Consider the following 12,504-nt stretch of genomic DNA (forward strand, 5'->3'; position numbering starts at 1 on the left):
TTTTCTTGATTTTGTGGCAATTTTTAAAGCTCGTATATTAAGGTTTGCTAAAAAAACTTGAAAACTTTTGATTTTATGTTTCTTACTCTTTCATCTGGTGGAAAGCTTCAGTTATTACCATATATGCTCCAGTGAAAAGCAACAACACCGGTACCCGACCCAGTGTACAGAGTTAATGTCCTGCAATCTTTCCCTGCTCCTGAGAGTCAGAGGGAGTTTCCAGCTTCACTTTTCCTAGCAGCTGCCAACGTTGTCAGCACTGATCTGTCAGAAAGGATTTTTCCTGGCAAAACTTTGAAGCTCCTTTCTGACATCCCCAACAAACTAATTGTTGTCTCCTGCCTCCGAGAGCCCTCTGAAGTCCCAACGAGTTAGTGTCTTCTCAAGAGATGAGAAAGGGGACTCACAAAATCAATTTATCAGGCTATTACGCATTGTCATCAGCCAAAACAAAAACCTGCTAAAGACAGGAGAAAAAGAAGAAGAAATGGGTCTCTGAGAAAAGGTTACAGAACATCCATCTTCTCTCCTCTTCCAATTGTTTCCTTTCTTTACCCATTTTCATACCCATTTCCCTCCACTAAAAGACACTTTATGACAAGCATTGTAATCTCTTTAGACCAGGGGGGAACCTCTTCTTTAGGACCAAATCTTTGCAAGGCGTGAGTGACAGCGGGAAGGGGTCCAATTGCCACCGAAGACACTAGGCAATAAATCATCCACCCTGGCATCAAGTGGCTGGACTAGTCCCCACTTCCTGATGGCCACCAGCGCCTGGCGGTGACAAAACAGCTATTGTCAGCGCCCAGCAGCCACATTCCCTCCTTCTCCCTGCCGAGGCTTTAAGTTTACCTAAGGCATAAGAAACACAGATTATGGCATCAGGAAATCAAAAAAAAAAAAAAAGGGAAAGTCTGCTGTGGGTAGGAGAAGGGGTATGTGAGAACGATGCTATTATCGTGTACTTTTCTAAGTCCCAACAATAGTAGCAACTGGAGAAGTACCGTCAGGTTTTTTTATTGGTAATTACTAAAATGCCTTTTGAAACCCTCCCTCCCAGACGGTGATTTTGTTGTTTTGTTTTTAAGACTTTCCATTTCCAGGTGACCCCTGGTGCTGTGGTTACTCTTTAACTGAGGCAAGGCAGTGCTAGGAGGTGTGCACTGTTATAAGCACAACAGCTCTTCACCAAACAGCACAATCTTAAGGAGGAAATACTGGATGGAAAAATAAGTGCTTGTCACCCAGATACAAAGATTGGAGCGTGTTTTGGATTCTTTCAGGCCAAACCCAAATATCTTTGCATTGTCAAGTTATCACACCAAATACCATCATGAGGTTTTTATCATTCACAACTAAGTTGCCATGAAGGAAGCTAAAAAAATGTCAGGTTTGTTCCACCGGGAGGCTTATGCACTGCTATTGCATAAAAGACGTTAATAGATAAGTTGTAATCAGCTTGGAGTTACATATTAACTGATGAATTATGGTAAAGAGGAATAAAAGACTCTAGTGGGATGAGTCTTTAAATCTGAAAGCCCTCAGAAGGTCACCAAAGGATAAGAGTAGCAGAATATTTATCACTGCTGCTTTTTTATCCTTATTGATTTTCCTCTCAGTGTCATTAGGGTGTTTCCTTTAGACAAACGAGCTAAAGAACACTAACCATTTATTAATTATTGTTGATGCTGGGAAAAATGACCTGTTCTCTTCAGAACACCCCTCAACTTAGTGCACTTGCTAAATGCAATGCAAGAGAGGAACTTGACTCTGGAAATTTAAATAATGAATTAGTTAACGTGCCATTGACTCCTCTATTCTGTTGTGCTAAGTGGAAATCTATGTGCATTTGTTTCCCAATGTGCTGCTGTTCTGTACGTCCACTGCCCCAGTTCTCAATTACAAGGACCATTTTGGGGTATGAGAATGCAATGGATATTAAAAAAAATAAATGTCTGGAGCTCCGTAGTCAGTCAGACAAGCCTTTCATTATCATAAGAAATATAGAGATTATATCATCCTTCCAAATATCGACTAGCCTGAGGGTGAATAGTTTTTGTTTGAGTGAGTGAGTAAAACATCATTAGTTTTTTCATGATCACCATGGGAAAAGCTGACAAGTAGATTTTTCTGTTGGCTGGTATATTTTCATGACAATTTTGTAAGGCTATGTTATACGGTTCTGCATATAATGAAACTCCTTTGTAGTTTAGTAACAAGGAAAAATATCATTCCTTTTCTTTTTAACTGTAAATTGATTAGGCTGACTGAACCTAGCAAAAGTAACCAGGACTCTTTGTTTTAACATTTTGAATTATTTAATGAAAAGCCTTTAAGGTCTTTGGATTCACAGTCAAATTGCTACAGAGAGTAAATGAGATGAAGGTTTTTCTAGGCTCCATGACAGTTCTATCCCATTTCATCATCTTAACTAAAAAATAATCCTATCTAACTTGAAATCCACAGCAGCTGTAAGTAGAAAATAAATCCAAACCGCAGCTCAGACTTGTAACCTAACAGCCATCATAAATAATCAGAATCTATTTGAAGGTGGAAGATGGGACATTAGAAGCTATTTACACTACTAGAGTGATGCCATTGATCAGTAACAGCAACCCGTAGATAAGACTCATATGATGTCATGGTTATTTATGATGGGAATTGACAGTAAAGCTACTATAGAACTTTCTTCCCGACAGCTTCATTCATTTCTGTTTGTGATGCATTTTGCTGTTAAAGAAGCAATCAATAGCAAAATTGTGGTGATAAAAGTTATTACTGGTTAAATATATGAAAAATGCGCCTGTGTGCGTATACATATATAATGCCAACTATGAGCACATTAAAAAATTAGGTCAGCAGAATTTATTTAATATTTTTTATTACCAATGTACAGTAAAGCCATTTTATGTTCTTTGATGGTGAGCATGTACTACAGTCCGATTTATTTTCTAATCTCATCAAACTGATTGTGACCATGAGAAATGCAGTGTTGCAAAGATTTAATGTAACATTAGAGGTTCTCTGCAGTAAGCCTTATGGCTCGCAGTGCGTTGGTGCAGGTCAAAGAAGAGGGGCAAAAAGCACTTTCAGTCCAGTAGCAGACTTGGGAGCCTGCAGAATGTGTCCAGCATTAACGCCTGGCAACCAGCAATTAAGAGGGTTTTGGCAACAAGCAAAGACTACTGAAATAGAGCAGTACCCCTGCACTGGCTCCTGTGTGCGTGCATGCAAATGCCAGTTTTGTGGGCTGTTTAAAAAAAAGTACAAAAAGCGCAAGAAAGCATTCTTACATAAACTCTTGGTGGGAGATAGATAGTAAAGTGAGTGAGATCACGGCCAGCCTCAGAGCAAGAGGTCTTGTTGCTCCCTCTAATACTATGGGTCATCCTCGCAGGGCTGGTGCTTCCCTCCCTGCGTGTGTGAGCAGGCGTGGGGTGGGCACTGGTGAGCGGAGCTGGCTGAGGGGGTGTGGGAGAGGTCTCCCAAAAGTTCAAGGACAGCCCAGCCAGGGCTGGGTGACACCACGCTGCCCACAGTGCCGGTCTTGGCCCAGCCTGCAGAGCATGTGTGGGAATTAAGGTTGTTTCTGTTATTTCTGTGAAAGTGCACATTAATTAATGTTTTGGTTGTTAATTTTGTACAAGCTTTTTTATTAGCTATTTTTTTAATAACTAATTTATACCCAAAATGAATGTTTAAGTCTATTTTTGTAACATAAGATTTGTGAAGAAAAAAAAAAGGTGTTGATCTGGTTGTCTTCATTAAATCAAAAAAAAGTAAAGATGATGGATACAGGTGTAGGAACGTAATATGCCCTGCAGTAGTCAGTCAGCTGAAATTATTAACCCCAGACTCTACAGAAACCAGCACCAGAGACTTAAACTAAAACTGATAATACACAGAAATGGTATTAAGTCACACGAATCGCCAAAAATTAAAAAGCAGCATAAGGGGACAGAGAATGACTGAAGTCTTTTTTCTCTGTAGGGTCCACATAGGCCATAAACTGGTTACTAAAAATTATACCTATGTTTTTAGGTCGGCATTAGTCCAATATGATCTGTTCATTAGCAAAATCAGAGTGTTTGGCAGGCTAATACTGACTGCTATTTGTTTCTTAAGTTAATCTTTCTCTACTGGGCAACTGATATACGTGTAGCATCATAATTATCCTAATCTTGGTTAATTTTTGAAATTCTTCAGTAGGTTTATCTGTATTTAATCTTCCATGATATGAATCCTCACCCTCAGAGGAACTGGCTTATCTTTTAAACAATCCAGGCTTTATTTTGTACAGTTCCCCCATATATATGATTGTATGTACGCAGCAGGTCAAGGGCAGTGCTTCCCAAGACCATTGTTGGCCTAGAACAATAAGTATTAGACTTAATTTAAATGGGTCAGAGTTCATTCTCATCCACTGCCCATCTATACGGCAAAACCATCTGGTCAGTCATTTAGTCAAGACAGAAGCAGTCAAAGTCAACGAACTGCTAATGACAAAATTGTATGTTGGACCTGCCTCTAAGTCATGACAAATCAATGTGTGATGTTAGATACAAGTACGTGTGTTCTGCTGATCTGTAGAAAACAGTGGGGTTTTTTGAGGTTTACACGTTGTACCTAGGCATGTGGCTATCCAGTTAAATAGTGATGTACCTCTCGGTGGGATATTTTTTTTTAATGCGATGAGGAAATATTGCCTTTATTAATATTTCTTACATTTTATAGGTAATACTACCTCTATGACTTAACACTATTCTTCCCAAATGGTCCCCGGGTTGTACTCAGGAAATGTTATTACAAGACTTTCTGTCATATTTTGTGAAAGGATGGGTTCCTGCACCTGGCCGAGAGCAGGGGTGACTGCACTGGAATTTCAGCCTGGCTGCTCCCTTATAGCTGCTCATTCGCACCCACAGGGTAACAGCAAACTGCTAAAGTGCGGTAGGACAGCTGGGTAGGACAACAGACATTGTGTAGGAAACAAGGCAAATCTTTATTTTGTGGTAGCTTAGGGCTGGCGTTCCGTTAAAACCATCCCAGGGAAAACCGATTCAGGGTGGCACAAAATGTTTTCCAGTGGCAATTTGCCTAAAATGTTGTGACTGGGCAAATTGCCTAGAATTTGGAATTTTTTCCTTGGAAAAATGAGGGTAGGGCTTTGCTTTCTTCCAGCGTCTTCCAGCTGACATTTCCAAGGCACTTTACAGATATTATATTTCTCAACATCAAAATGTCATGCATTAGCATTCTTTATATTTAACTGTATAGATAAGTTGATCTGTTATAGGAGAGAAACAGAAGTGCAGGGAGAATAAAATGACTGTTTTCGAATTCGCTACCTAAGGGTGAAGTTTATAAACTATTTTCCTGTGTCTATGCAGGCAGCCCAGTTCTCAGTGCTTCTCAGCAGCTTCCATTGACTGCAGAAATTATGGGGTGGATAAGTTTGCCTCTTTTGTTTTCAGTGTTTCAGAATGTGCTTGACTCCAGCTGTGTTAGGTATTTTTTTGGGTTATTTATGCCCAACAACAGTCATATGTTAATGACCCATCTGTGCTTTGAAGCCAATGTCTCTGAGGTGAACTGGGTGAAGAAAGGCTGCTCATTGTTGTTTGGGATTTTATAATGTTAAATGTGCGCTGATTGTGTCGGAAAGAAGCACAGGAATACACCTTCATCCAAGGCTGTTGTCACTTGTGCAGACCACAGTCCCTCCGGGGAGCATCTGCACAGCACTGTTGTGCAAGGACACGGCCAAACCTGCAACACCAAAGGGTCCTGGTCCCGACGAACTTATTCGTACATCCTAGTTGTACTAACTGTTATTTAATTATTACCTGGATGTTTAGTTGTCACTAGCAAGGCAGTCCTGTTGAATAGAAACTAAACTGGTAGAAAATTGCTCCAGTCTTGTTATCCCAAGTGGGTTGGGGTAGAAAGGAATTATCTAAACGTTAAAGGAAAGAAAACCCCAAAGCCCAAAAGCTTATTTGAATTTGTATCAAAGTTGGATATAGTTTATGCAACCTCATCCTTACTAGCTAAGCACTGAACTCCTGTGCTGGCCTGGATAATCACCTCCTTTGGAAACAAATGAGCTGCTCCTGTGAGATTATAAATGGATTTTATAACAGTTTTTAAGAGTAAAACATCCTATCCCCCAGCTCCTTTGCATGCTACAGCACAAGTCCCTTGAGCTCAAGTTTTCAGAAGCTGCCACCAAGTTTTTCCACGTGATCTGTTTTCTAGCAGAGCTGAGCATCTGACTCCTGCAGGGACTGTAACTGAGAGCTGCTGGGTCAGATCACTGGCAAAGTCAGGGCTGACTAGAGGCAGAAAGCCCACAAAAGGAAGGTGCTTCTAAAAATGTGGCTCTGTACATGTGTTTTTTTCATCTGTAATCAAAGGATGCATTGAGTGCTTGAGGTGTTTGTGTGATTGACTGAATTAATAATGTAGAAATTGATTGAAATTTAAATTCTTGGCGAAAACATGCCATGTAAGAACAGGGTCTATTCCTCCCTTTGAAGACAAATGTCTCTGAGATCGCTTCACTTTAAATTAATGCCTTTTTCACCTCTTGGAATGCTCCAAATTTCCAGCAAAGGTGAGTTTACCATGCCAGGGCTGAGCTTGGCCGCTGCCGCTGGTGTGAACCCTGCTGAATGCTGGATGCAGGCATGCGTTAACCGCTCAGCTCTGTTCATGGGAAAACACTGCCTTTAAAAGACAGCAAAGCCTTAAAACTCCCAACATGAAGAAAGCGCTGCCTTTGCCAGCATTTATTAGTAGACCATGTTGTCGGTTTTATGGTGGTGTGTAGGCTGTGGCCTCTGTTGAGCTAAAAATCCACCTTTGTTGTTGGGCAGGATCTCTCTGAATTAAAATATTCCTAAATTACTTAGCTCCCAGTCTGAGTAAGAAGTTCCACAGGGCCCTCTCTTCTTTTAAATTCAGTTTAGTTTGCCCTCAAGTTTCTTTTGTTCTCTTGCTTTCTTCACTGTACGTGCATCTTTGATTAGGAGGAACACCAACAGGACACAGATGAACTGAGAACAAAGATTTCTGCAGCTTGGGGTATTTGACCCAGAAGCTTATTTAGCTGTGGATGTATCTATTCATATCTGCTGCTCCTACAGTCAGGAATCTGCCCTGGCAAATTGGTGCTAACAAATCCAGTTGCCCGGGGTGCCCCTTTCACACACACATATGCATTTATCCAGATGTTCGAAACACATTATTCTTTTATCAGCATGTCAATGAATTATTATGATGTCTTTTGACATACCGGGGAAGGAGAATTGTGTCTTATGTGAAACAATTGGGAGGAGAGAAAAAAACCCTGCCGCCTTCAGGATTTTAGCCATCAGCCAGCTACTGCTGAACTTGAGCTTGGGATTGTTGCACTGATATCCTGGGACTCACCGCAGAAATGGATTTGTGCATTTGCTCTCCGTTTCTGGATGTACTGTCAGTGCCAGCCCAGGGGCAGGTTCAGACCCTCCTCTACTCCCCCAAAAGATGCTGCAATGATGGCCCAACAGCACAGCTCCGCTCCCACTGCCCTGAAAGGACGATGGCCGTGTAAATAGGGCAGGAGGAAGCTGGGCATGAAACTCAGGCCAAAACCTGGATTCTTTTGGCTTTTGTTCTCATGTGAGAAAGGGGAAAAGAAATTAAAGACCTGAACAGCACCTGCTGAGAATGCTGACAGTTGATCGTGTACCCGCATAAAGCAGTAATAGGTAAATGCTGGAAAAAATAGTTGGAGGAGCCTGGTTTGGAGCTGGTCCTTGCTGTGGACGTGGGAAGGTGTGAAGGCAGGAGCTGGCTTGCAGAACGCTCCTCCTAGGGGCTGCAGGAGCCTCTGCACCAGCCAACGTCCTCTGGAGACCATCAGAGCATCTTCCCTTCTGCAGAAGCTGCTGCAGCTGCCTGGAAACCTGACTTAGAGCTGGTAAAGTTGAGAATTAATATCAAGGTTTTGGTTGATGCAATATGTCCCTGTTTGCTGCTTTACTCTCTCTACAAGCCTTAGCTGCAAGTGGTGGCCAGTCAAGCAAGTGCAGGTTGCCAAACACTGTGTCTGAGCTCAGCAAAACAATGGCGCTTAAAGGAACTCAAAGCAATTTTTAATTCTGCTTGTTCTACTCTTGGGAACTAGGCACTAATATTGCTCCCTTACAGCATTTCCCTTGCCATTCCTCCCCTGCCTGAGACTGCAGCCACCTCTTTGTGTTTGGGGAGTTTCTCACAAAGCTACACTTCCAACACCAATTTTTTTTTTTTTTTTTTTTTTTTTTAATTCTCCCTTCCTCATTTGCCCTAAATTGCAGAAATTTAGAGATTAGGAAAAACGCAAAAATCTTTCTATAGGAGATAGAACGATAATAAAAATGTGGGTTATGCTGGAGTCCTACCAACCTTGATTGTGTCCTTTTTAGATGCATTTTAAGTCATCTCTACAGTTTGTGTAAATTACACACACAATATGGGTGTGCGAATGCATTAAATATGCTTTCATAGGTTTGCCTGTCATATCATAAAAGCAGCAATAAAATACTGAGAGTATATTATACTTATTAATGTACATTTGTAATATACAATCATTAATCACAAAGTACTAATAACAGACTTTTTTATCGTGTTGAGGCAAAACTTGCCAGCTTTGACTGTTATGGCTGACTTTACAACTACCAGCCTGTCAACTTTAAACACGGTGGAGAGAATATTTCAAGGGGAAAATGCAAGGTCCCTAAAACATCTGGTTGTAAACCTGCAGTAGGGTCTGAAGCAATAATAAAGCTTGTGATGGATGAGTCACGTGAAGCTTCCTTCACCAAAAAGCTGTTGCATTTCAGGCTTATTCTTCTCTAATAATAGACTTTCAGGACCCGGACAATAGCTGGAGCTTTCCTCTTATTCTCGGGAGGTGGATGGCAGTGCTAGGCAGGGCGCAGCTCTGCGATGCGGCGCAGGAGACGTTCTGCTTTCCCAGCCTTGTGGGATGAGCAGTGTCCTCAGCCCCATGCTCAGCGCATGGCCCTTCTCACGATACCGGGTAAGACTGAGACTTGTGCAGGAGCAGAAAGCCCTCCTCCAACTCCTTCCCTCCCTGTGTGCCCTTTGCATCTGCTAAAGGCTTCCTCTGCTGTAAGAGGACACAGACCTGCTCTACAACTTGGTGGCTGCTGTCAGTGTAGCCCATTTTGCCTCCTTTTCATCCTCAAGGATGGCCACAGTGCTGGAAGGTGGATGAGGATTTCCCTTTGGGTGCTACCAAGCCCTCACTGACTCTGGTGGGATCAATCCCTAGAGCTGTGGGCTTTGGATTTGCCTCTGGGATGGTGTAGCTAAGCTGCTGATGGGCTGCCTTATTAACTCGGATACTGTTTCCCTCCAATTGACCTTTGATTCACTGGATTTTTATCCATTTGAGAATCAGATTCTGTGAAAACACCTCAAGGAACCCATTTACAGCCAAGTGGAGAGTTTTCCCATAGCCATATGTTTCCTATGTAAATGTATGTGGTGACCTTGGAGCCATCTAAATCCCTGTGCACATCTCACTTGCTCACTGGCGCGTTTTTTTGGTGAATCAAAAGTAAAATCAAAAGCTTCTTTGAGGATTACTGAAAAGGAATTCCACATGTGTTAGTGTGTGTGCACACAGACCATTTATTTTAGAGCACCATCTCACTAAAATGAAATGAAATGAATATAATCTGAACATGCTTTTAAAAGATTAAAACACCAAAAGATGAAACTGAAAAGTCTTTTGAGTTTTTATAGGAGACAAACAATTTATGTGGTCCATCATGTGCATTTTCAGACCAGCCATGTTAGAGCAGATTTTCAGCATAGTAAGAGCAAGCTGAAGTTTCATCGTGGACTGTAGACCTCAACAGGCTATTGCAGTTCAAACATTTTTTTTTTTAAATATTCTTAATGCCATCATTCCAGAAGGAAAACAATTCCTTCTTCCCAAAGTAATCTGTCAACAGGCTTTTAACCTTTCATCCTCTTTCTAGGAAGTTGCACAGCATCTTTGAGCTCTGCTAGTGACTGGATCCTGGAGGCTCAATTGCATCAGTTTCTACTCAAAAGAGGTGTTTTGGCCTCAACCCCCCTGAGGAAATGCAGAAATATTCTTGTAGCTACAGATTCTGACCAGGTCTTCTGCACAATATTAAAAAGAGAGCAGCTGGAAAGACACTCTCACTTCTTTTATTAGGGAAAAAGCCCTGCCTCTCATTATGTTCCCTGGCTTTATCTTAACAACTCTCAGTAAATTTAGAAATTGAGGAAAGTGCTTTCATGACAGACTTAAAGACTGAATCCTGTGTCCTCAGAACAGATACAAATCAAGGTCATGCCCTTTCTCTTGTGCTCTCCAAAGGTGCTTAAAATCTGGTTTCCTTTTGCTTGTTTTGAATGGCATCTTCTTTAAGAAGGGGTAGCCTTCATTCAGCACAGATATGCCACTGAGGTGGACTAAATGGGACTGGCAGAGAACATTAGCAATGTTTCACCCAAAGAAAATATCCATCATTACCCATAGAAAGTGTAAATTTAATTTGCAGAAATTAAAGACCACGCTTTCAAAATATGCTATGTATAATGCGTATATTATGCTATTATGCATCTTGCCTGTAGAGCGAGGGAAATACTAAATTTTGGTCTCTCTCTTGTTTTGTGTATTTAGGGAAGTGCAGTGGTTTTTACATCCCAAGATACGGCAGGGGAAATGGTTTAAAAAAAAAAAAAGTTGTAAACTAACCCACAGCAGATACAAGAACCCGCTGCATCCCAAAGGCTGTAGCTATTTCTTCCTTTGTGTTTGTTTTTATACATGCCTGCAGACTTACATACGGTGGTATATATTTCACAAACCCATTTGTGCGTGGCTGGAAGTGCTTTCCTTCATGCCTGTGGATTTTCCCGTTTCCCTGCGGTGAATGAGTGAATCGGAGTCTGTGCTCCACAGCTACCTAGGGTTTTTTGAAGATGGCTTTAGGACCATTTTCAGGCTCTGTACTTCTGTTTTGCAGGCTCATTAGCTTTCATGGCTTGACTTCAGTGGTGTGTCTACATGACATTTATTTGCTTTATGAATTGAGGTTTTAATTCACTTATTTTGCTTTTAGCAAGTGAGTGGATCCATGCTGTAAAGTTTTAAGACTTGCTCTTGAAACACTATCTTCTTGGCTAATAAACGGAGATGATGACAAGATCTGTAGTGAATATTCAAATAAATGTGATTACTTCATTTCATGTCAACAGAGGAGGTGAAAAGTGCAGCTCAACTGGCTGGGTAAGGTTGGAAGGAGGGGCTGGGAAAAAGCAAGAAGCAACAAAGAGATAGTTTGTAAGATTTAGTGGCTTTTTTCAGCAGGGGTGTTGAGAAGTCAGTGTTGCAAAGTTCAGCAGGGTCAAACAAAGTGCAGAAACTTTCTTATATTCATTGAGTAAAGCTTGATGCATGCTCCAAAAATTCAAATGATAGGAAAAAAGTAGATGGACAGATGATGTACTGCTTTACCTAGTCTGAACAGGCTGAAGTTTGCACTGAATATGTATTATCCTTTTTTATATCAGAGGGTAGAAAGTCCACTGTCTTCACAAACTGTAACTGTGATAAGACAGTCTTCCAGGAAATCATAAAAGACCATTACGCCAGTGATGGTGTTTCCTGGCTTGAAGATTGACTGACCCTGAAGGGAATACTTATCTCGACAAACTTTTTGACCTGCATGTTTGTTAATAGTAAAATAATAATTTTCAAAGGCAGATTGGACGAAACTTGGTCAGGATTACTTGCATGCAGGCAATCAGCTGTGCAGCGGCCATCCTGAATTTGCTTTTCTGGCACAGAAAGTGCAGAGTCACCTCCAGGAAGGTGATGTTCCTGGCAAAGGTAGGCCAATATTTGGTTTATCTGTAGATGGTACACAGTGTTTTCCAACTGAAGTGGCAGTGCTGTTAACATGTGCAATAAGATATTGTTTACACAGACAAACCTTTGTCTCAGATGAAAATGGCAATGTGTATCTGTTCCACTAACCTTTGCTTTGACTCCAGGGCATCCTTGGGAGTGTCTTTATGCAGACTGCCATGTGGTGGCTCACCTGGGTAAAAATCTTGCTTCGGTATTTAGGAAAATACATTCTCTGCAAGTAACAGTGTTTGTGATGTTACTACATATTCCAGCCATATGGAGTTTTCCATGTATAGTAATTTCCCAGCATGTTTAAAGAGATGAGTACCCTACTCTGCAAAACAACTAGGTTGTCACCACCCATATCTGCCCTTGAAAATCTGCCGTTGGACGTCAAGGTAGAGGTGGTCAAAGTGCATTAGACATTTTCTACCAACAAAGGTGTCTTGCTCCTAACACAGGTAGGTAATAGAAGACTTCTTGATATCAAAAAGACAGAAAGGTATATCTAGTTGTGGGAAGAAAAAACCCATTAACTATCAAAAAAGTGCATTATA

The sequence above is a fragment of the Falco rusticolus genome, chromosome 13 (assembly GCF_015220075.1).
Source record: "Falco rusticolus isolate bFalRus1 chromosome 13, bFalRus1.pri, whole genome shotgun sequence".
NCBI lineage: Eukaryota > Metazoa > Chordata > Aves > Falconiformes > Falconidae > Falco > Falco rusticolus.